The sequence below is a fragment of the Notamacropus eugenii genome, chromosome 1 (genome assembly GCF_028372415.1).
Source record: "Notamacropus eugenii isolate mMacEug1 chromosome 1, mMacEug1.pri_v2, whole genome shotgun sequence".
In the NCBI taxonomy this organism is placed as follows: Eukaryota; Metazoa; Chordata; class Mammalia; order Diprotodontia; family Macropodidae; genus Notamacropus; species Notamacropus eugenii.
Window position 1 is genome coordinate 366,020,329 of NC_092872.1, and position 19,092 is coordinate 366,039,420.

At 38.4% G+C, this 19,092-nt stretch overlaps 1 protein-coding gene across 1 annotated transcript in view; it reads left to right on the top strand.

Annotated features, from left to right (window-relative positions):
- Nucleotides 1–349: 349 nt before the first annotated feature.
- CTNNA1 (catenin alpha 1) overlaps nt 350–19,092 on the top strand; it is a 154,114-nt gene continuing 135,371 nt past the window's right edge. The window contains exon 1 of the mRNA XM_072630419.1: nt 350–548. The gene's annotated coding sequence lies outside the window, so the exon portion shown is untranslated. The remainder of the gene's footprint in view (nt 549–19,092) is intronic.

The window sequence follows — 19,092 nt, forward strand, 5'->3', positions numbered from 1 at the left end:
TAAAAACCCCACCCTGAGACTCACCTGAGCCCCGGAGCCAGATGACTCACCTGCCCTGCCCCCATCCCCCTCTCTGAGCTCTTCCAGGGATTTTCTTCTCCTCCCCTTTCCCCTTTAATCTCTTCCTTACGCCTTCCCCACTCCAGGGGACTTTTCCATCCTGGGACAGCGGTTCAGGGCTTGGGGAGTTTGTCTCAGAGCAATACCCCACCCAGTCGCCCCCCTCTCCTCGAGAAATGTGTACAGTTCTCTTACTTGCAGGGAAAAGTCAGGGAGAGGGCGCGCGGCGGGAATGGCCGGAGCGGCCGCGGGGGAGGAGCCGGGAAGAGCGGCGAGGCGGAGCGGCCGCGGAGGGCGGTGCCGGGAAGAGCCTGGAGCGGGGCGGGGGGCCGGTGAGGGGCCGAGGGGCGGAGGCGCGGGCCACGGCCCATTTCCTCCTCGGGAGTCGGGACGGGAGACAAAGCGGCGGCGGCGGCGGCGGCGCTCGGCGTAGGGGCCTTTGGGATCCTCCTCTTCTTCCTCCTGCGCTCGCACCCCTCTCACCGCAGGTAACTCCCGGCGCTCCCTGGGCTCCGGGCCTGGGGCCCTCCGACGGACCCCGCCATTAGCTCCGGGGCGCCCCGCCCCGGCCTGCGCCCCTCCCGCGGCTCCCCCTGAACTTTGCGAGATTCGCGGGGCGGCGCCCCTCCCGGGCCGGGGAGTGCGGGGGCCTTATCGGCGGGGCGCCCCTGCCCCGCCACGCCCCGGGGAGGGGAGCGAGGCCCGGGGAGGTGGGGGCGCGGGGAGCGGGGCCCGGGCCGGGGTCAGCCCAGGTGGGCACTTTGGTGGGCAAGTGTGGGGCACTCCCTTCCAGGGCTGCGGGCGGGCTCCGCGGCGCCTCCCCCGCTCGGGCCAAGTTTCTCGAGGTTCCCGAACTAACTTTGTTAAGTTGTCGGGCGCGCCGAACCCTCCTTAACCCCGGCTCTGCCCGCACCCCAACCTCCCCCCGGCGGTGGCGGAGGTGGGGGGGCGCGGGGCGCTGGTGCGGGCGTCCAGCCCAGTCACTTCCCTTTGGAATAATTCGCATTTTATCCCCTGGGCGGGGCGGTGGTCCGCTTGCCTTGATTGGATTACTTTCCGAATAGTTTGATTGTTTGGGTTTTTCCAGTGGTTTCTCTTTCCTTTCTCCTTCCCACACCCGGAAATCTCTGGAATCTCGGTGGCGGAACCCAGATTCCACTTCCCTGGGCCATTTCACCAGGGAAAGTGATTCATTAAAAAAAGACTTCTGGCTCTCCGAAACTCGAGAACCTGATCCATTCGTGTTGGTTTTTAATTACGTAGCTTTGTAAATAAAATGGACTCTTAACTTGGATTGTCAAAGTACTCCCAACTTTTTATGCTAATGAATAGGACAGCATTTAACTCTTAACAATTTTAGTCTTGGTGCGGAAGGCAACCAATGGATAATTAATAATTTTGTAGTTAGATAACTAAAGTTTGCTTGTAATCTTTCAGGCAAAAATGAGTTTCCTGCTTAAGCTAAATGGGGACATAAACCGTGTTGTAACTTTTTTCCCACATTGGATTGTAGCTAAATAACATGAGTTGGAAACTTTGGTAGAAATGATCACATCCTTAGAGCTCCTTGATAGGGAAGCAGTTTTGATGGGGGTGGGGGAGAGGAATAGGGATTTCATTTTTCTTTTTATTAAAAGTACTGATTTAAAAACCTACCCATGCAGGTTTGCCTCACTTTAAGAAAATTAAAAATTATATAAATGTAAGTTATTCAAATAGTAAATATTGAGCACCTGTTACGTGCCGGTAATAATAATAACACTTGTTTATTGCTTTAGGGTTTCTAAAGTGCTTTTTTCACAATCCTGTGAATTTTTCCCATTTTGCGGATGAGAAAAGAGGAAAAGTTACCTTCTTGTGTCTGAGTCCCAGTGAAAGCCTAGGTCATCCATCTCAAAGTCCAGTGTGCCATCCACCATGCCGTGCTGTCCAGCACTAGACTACATGCTATTGGGGATGTAAAAGAAATATAAAATGTCATCTTTACCCTTGGAGACAGTCTGGTTATTGCCTCTGACCTAGTCTAAAACAAACTTGATCAAATCACTTACTGTTCAAAAACTTTGAATGTCTATTCATTCACTACAAAATGAAGGAAAAATCCTCCAGGCTGGCACTAGAGTTCTCCATAATAGGACATACTCCTTGCTTTTAAACCTTTTCTTTTTATGATCCACTTGTACCATTCATGTGGAGTCCTTGTCATTCACTGTTGTGAGGTGTGGTGTATTTGAAAGATTTTGGGTTCAAGTTCTGACTCTCCTTAGCCTTATAATGTCAAGTTCCTTTGTCTTGGTGTGAGACTCACTTTTCTCGACTTTAAAATGGGAATAATGAAGACCTGATTTACCTGGTTATTCTGCGGAAGATTTTTAGTAAACCTTAAAGCTCATTATCAAAGTGTGAACTACACCCTTTGTACCTTTTTTGCTTTTGATACAGCCATTCTCTCTATGTAGAATGCCCTTTTTTTCCCCTTTCTGCCTGATGAAATTCTGCCTATCTTTCAAGATCCAACTCAATTGTTGACATTTACATGAAGTCTTCTTACTTGAATTGGAAGCAGTCCCTGAAGTGCCAGGGTACTTTACTACTCATGACATTTTTTAAAAATAATTGTGTACTTGTCTTACCTCCCTCCCATATGTAAACTCCTTGAGGGTAAGGACTGTTCATATCAGTCTTTGTCTCAGCCACATCACTTTGCCACATAGGCATTCTATCAGTTTTTTTAATGAAAAAAATATAAAGTCTGTAACAGATAAGGATGTTTTTGCTCCTGCTGCTGTCACTGACTGGACATGTGATGGGTTTGTTTATTATCTGATGGATAGTTTTTTTAGAAATTGTTTATGTTAAATATGAAAACTAATTTTCATGAACTTTACAAACACTGCTAGTAAGAAAGTGTCTGAGGCTAGATTTGAATTGGGGACTTGCTGACTCCTAGTTCAGTGCTCTCACCAGCTGCTTAGGTGTTTTGTGGACATTTTTTTCCTTGTTTGGCATCACTATCCCTTCCTATTCTTCCTTAGAACAAATAGGACTAGTTTAGCAGAAACAGATCTGTATTTGCGTTGGTTGTTCCTAAACGAAAACTTTGGGACTCAGATTGGGAGTCTGAACACTGTGTTTTATTTTATAAGGTTATACAATCAATTAAAATATATCTGTTCATACTTTTATTTTTAGGTGTGATGAATAAGTTCCAGTTTGTTCCTCTTAGAACTGTTTCAGACTTTGGACCATAGAGAATGCTTGCTAGGATATATTTTGGTTCTCAGGCTGTATTCATAGGATCATGAGTTTTGAACTGTGAGGGGCTCTTAAAGACCATTAAATCCAATCTTTTTTATTACAGAGAAAATAGGCCCAGAGAAAAAGACAGGTAGTGACAGAGCTGAGAAACTCTTGAGAAGGTCTAGCATTCTTTTCTGTAGCACCAGCAAAACTAATGAATAACTTGAACATTTAACTCTTTACGTAGTCTGTTAAGACAGAAATCTGGTATGGGTATGGACTTGGTGTAGTACCTTTGTTGACTTATGTTCAGATATTTTCATTTCTGTCCACAAACACCTGATGACACTGTACAAATTTATAGGTTATTTACCTAAACTAGTTGCAAAAATGCTCTGCTTCTCTTTTGTAAAAAGTTTCCTAAAACTGAAACACTTAATTCAACATATTTATTAAGCAGCTCTTATTTGCAGAAACTTGTGCCAGGTTCTGGGGAAGATAGCAATGAGTGAATGAGATGGGTTACTACTTTATTGAAACTTAACATGTACTAGAAGCATGTAAGACATATGTAAATAATGAAAAAATAAAGCAGAACATGACATGTAAGTGGTAGAAAGGACTGGGAAAAGGCTTTGTGGAAGAAGTGGCATGGGTCAGTTTAATCTTTAATATTTCAACAGGGAATGATGAGTATTTAAAATTAGGGGAAAGGAAGAGAGGAAAGGAATGATGAACATATATATGTTTGTGCTTTCAATGTTGGTAACTGTGATCCAAACCCCTACTGACACTCAAAAAAACAAAAAAAATGAGATACTTGGTCATGCTACTGACACGCAAAAAACAAAAAAAAAATGAGATACTTGGTCACAAATAAAGAACTAGGATGCTTTAAAATGTTTTTGTCAGTTTGAGATTAATTTTAATATAGGAGATGTTAAATGTTACAAGTTCTATAGTAATAAATTCTTCCACTTGTATAATGCTTCCTAAATTTCAAAGGACTTGAACATGTATTTTTTTTTTAACCCTTAAAACAGCTATGTATTGGAGGTGTAGGGTAGGGATTGTTGTCCCTTTCCTGCAGATTAAAAAGTTAAAACATGACAGGGGAACCTGGTTTCTGATCCTTGTTCTTCAGCTAATTAGTTTTGTGATTTTTGGCAAGGCATGTTTGGGATATCAGTTTCCCTGCCTGTAAAATGAGAAGATTATACTAACTGATCTCTAATGCTTTTTCTGGGTCTAAAAGTCTAATCTGTTGCTCAACCAAGGTCATCAGATAGTTTTTGATAGAGCTAGAAATAGTCCAGACCTATCTTTTTTTCTAGTCACACAAAATTGGAAAGTAGATTCAATTGTAAACCTCATTTTTGGGGGGGGAGGGGAGTGGTGTGTGGGTGACAAAGTTACTAGTTTCATGTATAAGCGTGATATGTAATACTGAGAAAGGTGCGCCATTCACTATGTATATGTTAGTGATGGTGGTTGTAGGATCTGATCTGCAGCTTAACTATATGTGGTATAGCCAAGCCTCTTTACTTTAAAGATCTATACCTGTAATTATTCGAGACCATAAAGGTGAGATGACAAAGGATTGAACATAAGGCAGGATTAAAGGTGCATTACATACATGTGTACACACATACACAGTCTCACACTCCCAAAAGTCTTAGTGCCTTTAATAGCAGTTCACTAACTGAAAAGTGTCATTCTTAAATCTCCCAACTCTGCCAGCTGAGAACTCACAATCTGTGAAAAAAACCAAACCAACCATGTGCTCATGGTACTCCCCTCTCCCTCATTTCACTTCACTCTGATGACTTCCTCTACTAGCTCCTTCTTCATTCTAAGACTCACATGAAGAAGTGGACCTTCTCTAGGCCAAGGCAAATGGCTCTACATGCCCCTTTGATTCCATTTTATCTCAATATCCAGTAAATTGCCCCCTCTCTTCATTAATCTTTAATGCCTCCTTGTCTTCTGACTATTCCTTCTTGCCTACAAACAAGCCTACGTCTCAAAACTTTCACTTGGTCTCAGCATCCCTGGTAACTATTGGCCTGTATCACAACTCCCCTTTTTGGCTAAACTTGAGAAAGCCATTTACACTTACTGCTTTCACTTTTTCTCCTTTCACTTGATTTCTAAATTCTGCAGTCTGGTGTTCAACCTCATCGTTTCAATGGAAACTTTTCTCTCTAAAGTTACTAGTATTCTCTTGTTAAATTTACTGGTCTTTCCCCCATCCTTATTCTTAATATCTCTGCTGTCTTTGACATTTAATCACCCTCTTTTCCTTGATCTTTTCTAGGCTTTGACTGCTTCTTCTCAGTCTCCTTTGCTAGATCTTTTTCCATGTCACTGCCAGCAACCTTGGGTGTCTTTGAAGGGTCTGTCCTCAGTAGCTAGGTGGATACAGATAGCCTTGGAATCATGGTGAGCTGAGTTCAAATTAAGTTTCAGTAGCTGTATGATCCTGAGCAGTCACAACTTCTGCTTTGGTTCCCCCAACTGTAAAATGTGGATAATAATAGCACTTTCTTGACAGGGCTGTTGTAAAGGTCAGATGAGATAGTATTTGTAACTTGTTTAGAAAAGTGCTGCTCTCTCTCTCCTCTCTCAGTTGGTGATCTCATCAGCTCCCATGAGTTCAGTTATTTCTAATGCAGATAATTTCCAAAACTATGTCCAGCCCCACTATTTCTCCTGAGCTCCAATTTTGCATTACCAGCTGACTCTTGGACTTAAAATCAATGTAACCAAAACAGCTTATTGTTTTTCCTTCCTCCCTTTCCCCTAATCTTTTGCTCTTCCTACCTTTCCTTTACTTACTGTCCAGGGACCACCATCCTTCCAGTCACCCAGACTCAATCTTATTTTCATCCTTGTCTTCTCACTCTCACTCAATCCACATATCTAATCTCTAGCTACATCTTGTCCTTTCTACTTTTACAACATCTTATATATGTCCCCTTTTCTTCCCTCACAGGGCCATCACCCTGGTGCAGGCACTCATAATTTCATGCCTAGAAATGGTGCTTTCAGTAGCTTTTTGGTTGTCTCAAGTCTATACTAACTTCAATTCTTTTTCCATGTACACTTTGACAGGTGTGACCCTGTCCCCTTCCCTTCCCTGTTACCTCCAGGATCCAATATAAAATCCTCTATGCTTTTGAAGTATTTTATGACTTGATCCCTTCCTACTTTTCTAGTCTTTTTTTTAAAGTAAGTTCTAATTGATGTCTTTTGTTTCTTACATGAACATAGTTATTTTCAGTATCCCTTCACCTTCCTCTCTAGGAGAAGCCATCCAATATATAGTTGTTGCTTTTTTAAAAGTCAGCACAGCTTATTGGTAAATTGGAAAACTCCAAAAACATGTGCAACGTGTAACACCTGTGGACCTCCCATCTCGATAGAGGGATAGATTGGAAGTGTCTTCTTATAACTTCATTTGATCCCTACTTGATCTTCATAATTTTATTATATTCACTTTTGAGTTTTTGATCTGTGGTTGTTTTTTCCATTTACATTGTTACAGTTCTTGTTTATACTGTTTTCTTGGATCATCTTGTTTTAGTATATAATTGCATATCTATATATGTATATACAGTTGATGTATCTTAGATAACAGACTCGTATCAGAGAAACCTGATAGAAAATTTTGTTTGACCACTTTTCTTATCCTAGATGTATTAATGTTGTCTGTGAAGAAGCTTTTCTGTTTAATAATCAAAGTTATCTGTTTTGTCTTTTATAATTGCCTCTGTCTTTTGGTTAAGATTCATCTCCTTCCTAAAGCTGTGAGAGGCATATGATCTGCTTCTCTTCTCATCTTTTAATAGTATTCAATATTAAGGGTGTAAGTTGTTTGTTATGGATTTGTGGAATATGGTGTAAAGTGTTAGTCTAAGCCTAATTCCTGCCAGACTGCTGTTCAGTTTCCCAGCAATTTTTATCAGTTGTTTCCTAGGTATTGTATGTTTTCCATTTTATCAGAGAATGAGTTATTCATTTCCATTGTTTTTGATTCTCCTTTGTCTAGTCTGCTCCATTGATCTATTTTTTAACCAAGACCAGATAGTTTTTGATTGATGACTGGTGATTTATAATATAGTTTGAGTTCTGGAAGTGCTTACCATCCCCCACTCCCCCCAATTACTATTTATTTTCATCATTTCCTTGACATTCTAGGCTTTTTTTTTCCAAATGAATTTTGTTATTTATCGAGTTGCATAAAGTATCCTCTTGGGAATTGATTGGTATAACATTAGAAGTATAAATTGACTTTGATAGTATTGTCATTTTTATAATATTGGCATGGCCTTCCCATGAGCACTGAATATTCTTTCAGCTACTTAAACTTTCTTTGTTTCTTTAAGGAGCACTTTGTAATTGAATCTCCACAAGTCTTTTTGTGCACATTTCCAGTCTTACACTTTATTCCTTACCATGTACTTTACAATCCAGTGATACTGATTTTTCTTTGCTTTTCATTCTTTCTGGAACATGACACTCCATCTCCCCATTCCTTGTCCCTTTTTTGGCTGTCCCCTGTGCCTGGAATTCTCTCTCTTGTCTGACTCCTGGCTTCCTTTAATACTTATGTCCCATTTCTTCTGCTGAAGGTGCTTCTTGTCCTGTCCCCCCCCCTGCCCCCCCATCCTCCCCCACAGTTGCCACTGGTTTCTTTCTGAGATTCTCTTCCGTTTACACTATAGGTCTTGCATGTACCTAGTTATTTGCATATTATCTCCTCCATTAGAATGTGAGTCTGGGGTCTTGTTTTTGTCTTTTTTTACATCCCCAGGTCTTACTATAATCCCCAAGCCCACTGTCAGAGTTTAATAAAGGCTTGTTGATTGACTGATAACTTATTTTTGGGTTGTCCTTTCCTTCTCTACTATGATGGAATGAAATGCAACCGTTACTAGCCTTATCTACTCTCCTATAAATGCTACTCAACTAGCATTTATAAGTATCTACTGTGGGCCAGGCACTGTGCCCTCTTGTCTCTCTTTTCCTTCAGGTCTGTCTGGGAAGAGAGACTATGTATACATAATTCAATACGCACACAATAAATATAAGGTGATTTTGGAGGAAGGTACTGGAAGTTCAGGGCTGTCGGGAAAGACTTTCATGCAGGTGTTTGAATTAAGCTTTGAAGGAAGCTGGGGATTTTGACATGGAAGTGAGGAAAGAGTGCCATTCCAGGCATGGGGACAGACAGCTTTTGCTGTCACAGAGATAAGAGATGGAATGTCATGTGTGAGAAATGACAAAGAAGGCCAGTGTGACAAACTGAAGAATGTGAAAGTGAATAATGTTGATTAAGCCTTGGAAAGCTAGGTTGGGGCCTGGTTGTCACAGGTTTTAAATGTCAAATAAAGGAGTTTGCATTTGATTCTAGAGGGCAGATTGGAAGCTGTTGAGTTTCTTAAGTAGGAGAGTGTTATGGCCAAACCTTTAGGAATATCTGTTTGGCAGGTTGTGGAGGATGGATTGGAGAGGGATATACTCAAGGCAGGGAACCCAATAAGGAGGTTTTTTGGGGATAATGGTAATTCCGACTGCTCAAGGAATTTAGTGTGAATGGAAAGAAGAGACCAAATGCAAGTGATAATAGGGATGTAGAATCCATAACACTTGGCACTTAGTTGAATGTGTATAGTGATAGAGAGTAAGGAGTTGGTGATACTTCCAAGGTTGTAAATCTCAGTCATTAGAAACATAGTGGTGTCCTTAAATAGGGAAGAGGGTTGGGTTTTAAGGGAGAGCTTATGAGTTCTATTTTTAGACATCTAATTTGAAATGTCCCATAGGCATCTGAATATATATAGACTTCATGGTAGCATGCATGGTATCATGGAAAGAGCAGAGGGTTGGAGTTCAAATCAAATCCTTTCTGTCAGTTCAAATCATCTCTGCTTCTCACTAGACCTGCTACCTTGCACAAGTCAATTCAAATTTTCTTACCTGTAAAATTGGTGGTGATGTTGGGGTTGTTCTAGATGCCCTCTAAGGCTCCTTCCTCCTCTAAACCTGTGGTCCTGAGATCCTGATAATTGAATCCAAGGGAACTGATAGGTCAACATGAAAGGGTAGAAAAAGGGTAGAAGACAGAGCTTTGTGGTCTGAATAAACCATTTTCTTTTAATGCATGGATGTTATTTATGAGGCTGGTTTTTGAAGTGGTCAGCAAGGACTTCCAGTGAATATCCAGTGAGGTAAATTTTAGGAAGATCATTAACAAGTTGGAAAAATTTTGAGGATGGTGGCTCAGTGGTGAGAGAGGCCTCCATGCTTTAGAAGAGTGAGTTGAAAGAACTAGTGTACTTGGTCTGGAGAGAAAGCTTAAGAGGGGAACACAGTATTTGAAGAACTTTCGCACAGGGATTAGACTGGTTTTCTGCTTGGCTCCAGAAGATATAACTAGAAATAACAGGTGAAAGGTGCAGAGAAGCTGTCCAAAAGTGGAATGGGCTGCCTCTTGAAGTTGTGGGTTTTCTCCCCCAATGAATCTTCAGCTGAAGACTAGATTGATATTGGAACTTTACAGTTCCCACTTGGGCTAATGACTTACAAGGTTTTTTTCCAACTCTGAGATGGAATGGAAGGGAATAAAATAATTCGGTATATAGTACTTAAGATTGCCTTAAATTTTTTTTCAAAAACATTGTTAATACACTATAACTAAACCCTTCTATAGAGTAGGAAACTTCATATCATATTTTTGCAGGACCAATTAATTCATAACATTAAGTGGTATACAATTGTGCATTTGGGAAAGGGTTCCTTGAGGCATTAGTTCAAGAAATATGCCATGGTGTTACAGCATTTATTTTCAGTCTTAGATCTTGTAAAATGTGAAGCATTGAGATCTTCTGTATCCCTGATGTTGTAAAGTAGGATTGATTGTGGTCCACTGACAGAACTGTTTGCAAAAGCTTCTGCAGTTCTGATTTTTACTGTTTGACTTATTCTGTTGTATGCTGTTCACTTAACATGAGTTCTGAACTCATTCCTAATCTGAAGTCTGAAGTGTGCAGAAAAACTCACCACAAAACAAGTCTTTAGCTTTGCTATTTCTCTTTAGGAATACTTAAATGTTCATTATTTTCTTTGTTTCTGTTTTTCACAAATATTGAGATGTTTCCCCATCTTGTGCAAATGGTTCCCTAACCCCATTTCTAATGGAGCTTGAAATTAACATGGCATTTTCTATTTACTTGTTGATGTACTATCATCTATCAGAGGTGTTCAATTGGGATTTAATTTATTCTTATTCTGTGACAGCAAGTTACTTCTACAGTATGTAGTAAATACAATTATACTGGACACTGTAGTGGTTATACACCAAGTTCCAAAATAATTAATTTTAACAACCTGTTACAAAGGGTTTATGGATGTTTTTTTTTTTTTTAAGTTTTCACCTTTTTTTAGTTTTTCCAGTGTAATCAAATGGGGACTGAGAAGCAGTGGATTTACTGATGGGGAAGTTATTTTCACATCTAGGCCTGAAATGTTTTCCCCAGGCTTTAAAGAGTAGAAAGTTGTATTAAGCTTTTTACCCTAAAATTTGGAGATGTGAAATTTTATCCAAGATAATGTATAACTCAAACATTCTGTATTTTGACCTTTTATTAAATACAAGGTCTTGTTTTAATATGAAAGGTGAATTCTTCAAGATTGCTTCAGAGTAAGGCTAATTTTGGTTATACGGAAAAACAATCCTATTGTAATAAATATCAATGAACTGATTAAAATTCTGTTACTATGCTAGAATTTAGTAAATACTTTACAAAACTTTTTTCTAGATCTTGGAAATATTTTTTTGTGATGATGTTCTTGTCATGATTTAACCTATATAAATTGCAGGTCTTGCTTCTTTATCCAGAGTAGTTTTGCTATCTTAAAGGTCTTCTACTTTACTATGAAAACCAAATTTGGCTGTAGTTTTTGTTTACACTTGAAAGTGCTACTGTGGTTAGAACTGAAAATACTTTGAATGTGGCCCATTTAAGCTTGGTTTAAAGTATAGGAAACTCTTAACATGCATTGGCAATTAGTTGTCCCACCTCATTTCTGAAAAGAGGGGGTATAGTACTCCTGATATTTTTACATTTGGCATGTTGAATATTTAAATATTAATTGTCTCTATTATGCTTAAAAGAATGGTAGTATATAGTTAGGCAATGGGTGAGAATTGAAAAGGTGAAAATGTTTAATTATTGGTTTACCTTTTCTGGAGTTACCTATTTATGGGACAGACTGGAAGGTGTCCCTTCAAGTGTTGATGATCTATTATAGTCATCATTTAGATTTAGTCAGGTCACTAGCTCCTAGACAAAAGGGATTATTTTTAGTTTAGAACCACATCATTTAACTGGCGAAATAGAATGCTAGCTTGATCACTAGAGTAGGGGTGTTGCCTGAATAGGGACTATTCATCATTGTCCCTTCAAAGTTATGTTAAATATTTGTTGAATTGAAGAAGGAAATTAGAGTCAGCCTTTGAAAGAAATCGAAGTTCAGATGAAATGTTATGAGTAAAAAGAAGTGTCCTTATGTTTTCCAGGTAACTGAATTTAAGTATAGTATGTATATGGACTTTAGTACCCAATTCTCTTTTGTTCACACCATTTTCATTCTTAGACTTAAGGATTTATGTTGATGCATATTAACATTATCATATGCCTCATAACACGCAGTTCTCAGTCTATTTTTGAATTTCTTTCCTCTCATTTCAGCTTTACATGGGCAAGGTCATACCTACTGTAGATACTTCACCATTTCAATATGTTTAAAAAGGGGAATCAAGAAAAGTTTGTATGTGAAACTGGAAATACTTGTTACATATGATTTGCTTTAAAAATTTAATAGAATTGCAACAGAACTTTGTGTCTCCTGAACTTTTTGTATTCCTCCAAGTTGGTTGTCTTATTGGATTCCCTTATTAGAAGGACTCTTTCCGCAGAATCTCATTTAAGCTATTTTCTTTGACCTGCCCTATGCATTTAACAGTTTTCTTCTTGTGTGACTTGTTTTATGTGTCATTCACTTTCCCCTATTCTCAAAACCTTGATGTTATCTTTGTCTCTTCTTTTTCATAACTAGTTACTATGAAAGAAACTAATCAAGACAATTAGCAAGTTTTTATTAAGGATTTACTATATGCCACACATCATTCTGTGGGGATACAAAGAAAGGCAAAAAACAGTCCCTGTTATTGCTTGAGTAAATATTAATGTACAGAATAAATCCACAAGATAGTAATTTCTTTATGTTGCTAGCAAAAACAACCAGGAAAATGTGGAGAAAATATATTCAGAACAACTTCAAAATACATAAGATATATGAGAGGTAATCTACCAAGACACAAAGAGGATTTATAATATAACTACAAAACACACTTTTCAGAAATAATATTAATGGTTGGGCAATGCTTAATAGAATGAAAATTATGACATTGCCTAAATTAGTCTAGAGATTTAGTGCTATAGTAAATTACCAAGGGGTTACTTTAGGCAACAATAATAAAATTCATTTGGAAAGCAGAATAGGTCAAGAAATGAAAAGTGTGAAAGCAGAAAAAAAAAAAAATTGAGAGCCTAGTGTTATAAGGCATCGAATTATGTTGTAAAGTAGTAATTATCAAACTTATTTGATGCTGCTTAAATAGAAAAGTAGATTAAAGACTTGATAATCAATAATAGAAATAAATGGATGAAGCCACTCCGTGTTTAATAAACCTGAGAATTTAAATTACTGGGGAGGAATGCCTCATTCGACAAGAATTCCCATGGAAACTAGAAAGCATTTTGGTAGAAAATAAGTTTAGAATAACATCATAAACCATGGAAAACAATGTCCAAAGGGAAAAACCACAATTTCCAGTTAATGGGCATCTACTTTGTTTCCAAGTCTTTGCTATATCACATAAGTGCTACTTGCTGTAAGTAGTTTGGTGTATACAGGAACTTTCTTCTCATCATTACCTTCCTGGAGTACAAGCATAGTAGTGGAATCTCCAAGTCATAGCATATGGATGAGCAAATAGTTTGCCAAAACGGTTGACTTACTACTGATTCATAGCTCCACCAGCCATGCACTACTGTGCCTGTCTTCCCACAACCTCTCAAACAATAACTATTCCCAACTTTTATCTTCTTTGCCAATTTGCCAAGTTTAAGATGAACCTTCAAAATTGTTTTCATTTGCATTTCTCTTATCAGCGATTGGGAGTGTTCTGTCATATGTTTTATTGATTGTTTGCAATTCTCTTGAGGACTGAGTCAATGCTATATTTGACAACTGATTAGATATGTGGTATGAGTAAGGAATAAAAGTTGCTAGCCTATGTGACTGGTAACATAATGGTTCCCAGCGGTAAAAGAAAAGTTGGGAAGAGGAGAGAGGACTAGGAGGAGAGAAGGAATAAAAAGGTTCTCCTTTAGATTTGTTGATTTTGAGATGCCCTAAAACTAAACTGGGTGAGATATCCAAAAAGTAGTTGGTAATGTGGAACTGGAGCTCACAGCTGGGTATACAGATAGGTGAATCATATGCATAAAAATGATTATTGGACCCATAGGAAATCCCCAAGTAACACAATTAAGAAAGAAATGAGACTTGGTCCCAGGACTAACTTCAGATACAGATAGATATAATAGTACAGGAGTAGCCACAGGTTCCTTATCCCTGTTAAACAGTACTTCACATTTTCATGGACCTTTTAAGGTCTAAAAATCACTTTATATCCAGTTCTTTGATTTCTCTGTGAGGTAGGCAAGTGAAGAAACTGAAGCTCAAAGACCTTTCCCATTACCTCTCCCACCTCCCCTGCTACTGTTAGTGCTGTCTTTTTGAAATAATCTTCCATTTACACTACATGGAACTGTGTTTTTTCTTTGTATCCATAGTACTTAGGATATGTTGTATATAGTAAGCACTTAGTAAATGCTTATTGACTCACTGACCTACAGTTAGTGAGTGTGACCTGGATAAAGATCCAGAAAAGGAAACTGAGGATCAGTGGGAATGTATGAGGGAGGGGGATGGGACAGGGATGAAAATGTCATGAAAACCTACAGGAGACTTTCATTAAATGTGTCTAAAGCTGCAGAAGTGAAGGGTGGGTGGGGACTGAGAAAGAGGCCATTAAATTTGGCATTTAAGACACTGATATTTTTGAAAAGAGCAACATCATTTGAAGGATAAGTTCTTTTTGGGTCCTTTGTCTATCATACAGCATGAAAAGGGTTTAAAGAACTTAATTTTAAAATAGGTGCCCATAAAAACTAAAGGCCTTGCCTTAATCTAGTCATACCCTCTGATTTATGATTATTTAACCCTCCTGGCATAACTAGGTAATTTTTAAAACCTTCAGTATTTCTAGTCAAACTGACTCCATAACCTAATAGGGTTATTATCCAACCTTAATTAATGAGTAGTCGTAATCAAAGGATTCTCTAGGAGGAGGAGTCATGCAGAAGTGTATTTCTGCCTTTCCTTCATAAATTAAAACATGACAATACCAGGAAAGTATAAGCAGCCAGGTGACAGAGATCAAGGAGCTGCACTGGCAGTTTTTATGATGGAAGAAAAGGAAAGGATTGTAAAAGCAAAAAGGAAGGGGGGGGGAAGCATCATTTCACCATATCAAAGGATCTGATTATGGCAAAGTATCTAAATTCATACATCAAACTATACCCCTACCTAAACACATTAAACATTTTAATTTACAAAGGAATAGTCACATCACTCTTAAAATGTCTGCTACTAAAGCTTCATTCACTTTTACTGTGCTACTAAATGTTTTTTTAAATCAATATTAAGTTAATGCAATGTTAATATTGTTCATTTTAAATGCACATCAGGAAATTTTAGAAATTAGCATTGCCAAAGCAACGTTAACTGCTACATTGTTCAAGATAACACTATTTTGGAGCATTCTGAGCTATCATGAATGCTAGATTACATGAACATTAAATGGTATTAACACAGCTGTGGGTTCATCCGTGAATCTAACTGCCAAAAACACAACTTAAAATTTTAAAGTATATAAATATGTATATATACATATGTCTTAGAATTCTCACTTGATCAGATCCTTTGTAGTTCCCCAAACTTACCATTTTTTTCAGACTTAGATCTTCAGGGACAAAAAATGCCCCCCTTCTACCCCAAATGTGGTTGACTTTATTGACCAAAGCTACTGTTTCCTCTCCCGCTTCTCAGCAATACCTAAAGATTTGAATTAATGGCTTACGTTCAAACTTTCAAACACTGATCAAAACTAATTTCAAGATAACAAACTTTCCACCTAGTCAGGTATTTTCCTAGTTTATGCAAAATATAAGGCATTTACACAGATTATATGGTAAATGATCTCCTAAGTGGTTCAACTGATAAAGGTAGCTTTTGCTATTATTGGTACCAAGGACATACTACATTAAGAGAATAAAAGGAAATGGTTACATTTTTAAAATTTTAAATGAGGCTATTTTGCTTTCTCCTATTTTCATTCTCCTCCTTCCTTGTTTCTTTTTGAGGGACAGCAGATGGAACAGAAATGCTGGAAATGGTTAACATCTGAAATGTGTTGGTTGCTGAAAGTACTAAGCAGCAGACAGAAAATGACCCAAAAAGGAGCATTTTCTGCCAACAGGGCACCATAGTTTTTTGAATGGAAACAATGTTGGATTTGGAGTCAAAGGGCCTGGGTTCAAATGGGTTACAACCTCTCTGGGTCAATGTATAAGATAAGAGGAGGTCAGATCTCTTCCAGCTCTATGTCTTTGATCTTATGAAATAAAAGACGTGGCTGATTCCATGAGATGAAACTACCTTCCATTTGCATGTAGTGGGGGAGAAAGGAAGTTATGTACAATTATATTGATTACCTTCACTCTTTTATTTCCTCAGTGCAGGGCCTAACACAAGGTGAGAATGTGGGAGAAAATGTAGGCTTTGTAGTCAAAGAACTTAGGTCATATCCCCAGCTTTACCATTTGCTACATGTGTGACCTTGACCCAATTAACACTCTGGAGCATCACTTTCTTTATCTATTAAGTGAAGGTATTGGAATGTTTAAAGGCCCTACCAGTTCTCTACCTATGTTCCTAGAATGCCCATTAATTGGGAATGAGTAAACCAATTGTGTACATTTACCTTACAAGGTAAGGGACTATTGTTGTCTTGTGAGAAATGATGAATATAATGAATACAGAGAAATATAGATAGGTTTGCGTGCTCTGATGCAGAATGGAGGAGAGCAAAGAAAACATCATACATGATTACTCTAGATGCTGTAAATGGAAAGACTGACACCCGCAGTAAGGTCAGAAGTGAGTGTTGCAAAATGACAAAAACAAGCACGGTCCCAAAGAAGAGATGGGATAGGATACAATCATTCCATTCCTTTGTCAGAGGTGGGAGGACCACACTGTGGTACGTTGTATATATTTTCTAACTTTTTCAATGTACTGGTCAATTTTACTGTCTTTTTATGTTTTTCTCTTAAAATATTACTTGTTATATGGGATAGCTCTCTGGGAGGAGGATGGATATTGTGAGGAATTCTGGTGGGATAAAAAATTTTAAACATATTAAGAAAAGTTTACTTTAAAAAGTATATATAGCCTAGAGAATATAGAATTTCTTGGATATGCTAAACTCTCAGTAGAGACAGGTTGTTGAATGAATAAATGGAGAATGGTGATTGGTTGTTGGAACACGGGGGATAATGTTTTCCACTCAAGCGTGGGAATTGCGGTAGTGGAGAAAAACTTTTGAGAGTCCCTTGAACATCAAAGAGATCAGATCAATCAGTACTTAAAGAAATTAATTCAGACTATTCATTGGAAGGAAAAATACAAAATCTGAAGCTTAAATACTTTGGCCTCATAATGAGAAGACAGAACTCATTGAAAAAGACCCTTATGTTGGAAAAAATTGAAGGCAAAGGAGAGTGGGCTGGCAGAGGAAGAGATGAATAGATCCGTGTCATGGAAGTGAGGAACATGAGGTCAGACAGACTTAAGGAGATAGTGGAGGAAAGAAGGGTCTGGTGTGCAGTATGGTCCATGGAGTCATGAAAAGTCAGACACGACTGAACAACGGTACACAAGCATGGGACTTTTTTAGTGGCTATTGAATAGAATAAGCCATTTTTGTCTTAGGTGTAAATTTATGTGGTGGCTTTTTTATTTTTCCAGATAATTTACTTTACTATCCTTGTGTAGAAATCTTTGGTCTGTTGCACAAACTTGGTTTTTATCAGAGTGTTTGTTGGAAGTGTGAGAAATTGGTTAAATGCTTACTGCAAAATTTCCACAAGCACCACAACTTAAGGTGTCAAGAAGCATAAGAAAGTTGCTGATCTTGAAGAATATTGTTAGGGGAAGCAAGATAGACATATGGGAAAAACCATTATGAGGTCAGTACAGCAATTTAAGATGTCATAAGACTGTGAAAACATATACAATTAGAGTGTTTTAGAGAGTTGGTAGAAATGTTAGAAATCCTACGTCTAGTATATTGAATAGAGCATTTAATTTGGAACCAGAAGGTCTGTGTTTGAATTCCAGCTCTGGGTCTTATTATATTACTTATGTGGTTGTTGCACAAGTCACTTCACCATTGATCAGTTTTCTTATTTATGAAATGAGAGGGTTGTAGCAGACAATCTGTAAAGTGTCTCTGAACACCAACATTCTGGGATTTATGTTCTTTTAACCCAAACCAGTTCCCTCATTTTAATAGATGAATAAACTGAGATAAAGCATTGGTCGCATTGCTAGTGACCGGTTGAACTCAAACTCCATGTCTCCTGACTCCCAGTCCCATCTTGTAGGCCATGCTGCCCCTAAATTTAAAGTTATTATTTTAATCTTTTTTGGATTGGGGTTATGTCAAACATAACTCTTCTGTTTAGTTAAAATAATGTTTGGCTTCACTCCTAGCTGGGCCTTTGATTAAGGATTTTGAGGTGAGGCAGCCTCCTTCAATCAAGAATATTGAGAGACTTGAAAGCAAATGACCTCCATATTTTTAAGTGTCACCATATTTTCAGATTTTATTATGTTGAGTGAGACTTTTGAATAAACACCTTTATGCCTTTACTTAGAGAAATTCTAATTTTTTTCATTGAGGAGATTCCTTTTGGAAAACAGGAACTCTTCTTGAAAACCTGATCTAAATGAATCATTGTATATTATGGCTCAAAGGGTTTCAGAAATCATTTAGTCTTAAAAACCTTCAGTGAACCATAGATTTTGTATGGGTCCTTAGGGGCCATCTTGAGCAAAATACCTGAAGAAGAATCCTCTCCCAAATACACTTTCCCTCTGTTAAGAAGTTTTTCCTTGGCTCAAACTAAATTTGCTCCAGCAGTTTCTACCCACTGATTCTGGGTCTGTCTTTCAGGACCAAACTGAAGAAGTGACTGTCCTTCAAATATTTGGAAACTATTATCATGTTCCTCTCTCCCTAAGTCTTTTCTGCAAGTCTGTAGTTCTTCAACCCCATCCATCTTCATACGGACATGAAATTGAGGCTTCTTCATTATCTTACTTTTCCACAAGTCAGCTTTTCAATGCTTTCCCTAAAATGTGGTTCCCATAACTGACCACAGTGTATAAGGTATGTTCTTAATGATGTCAGAGTACATCAGAGTACATGTCAGACTCTCCCCTCTACTCATGGACACTTCATTTCTTAATATAGCCCAAGCTTGCATTAGCGTTTTTAGCTTCTAGGACTACTTGAGTTCACAATCCATT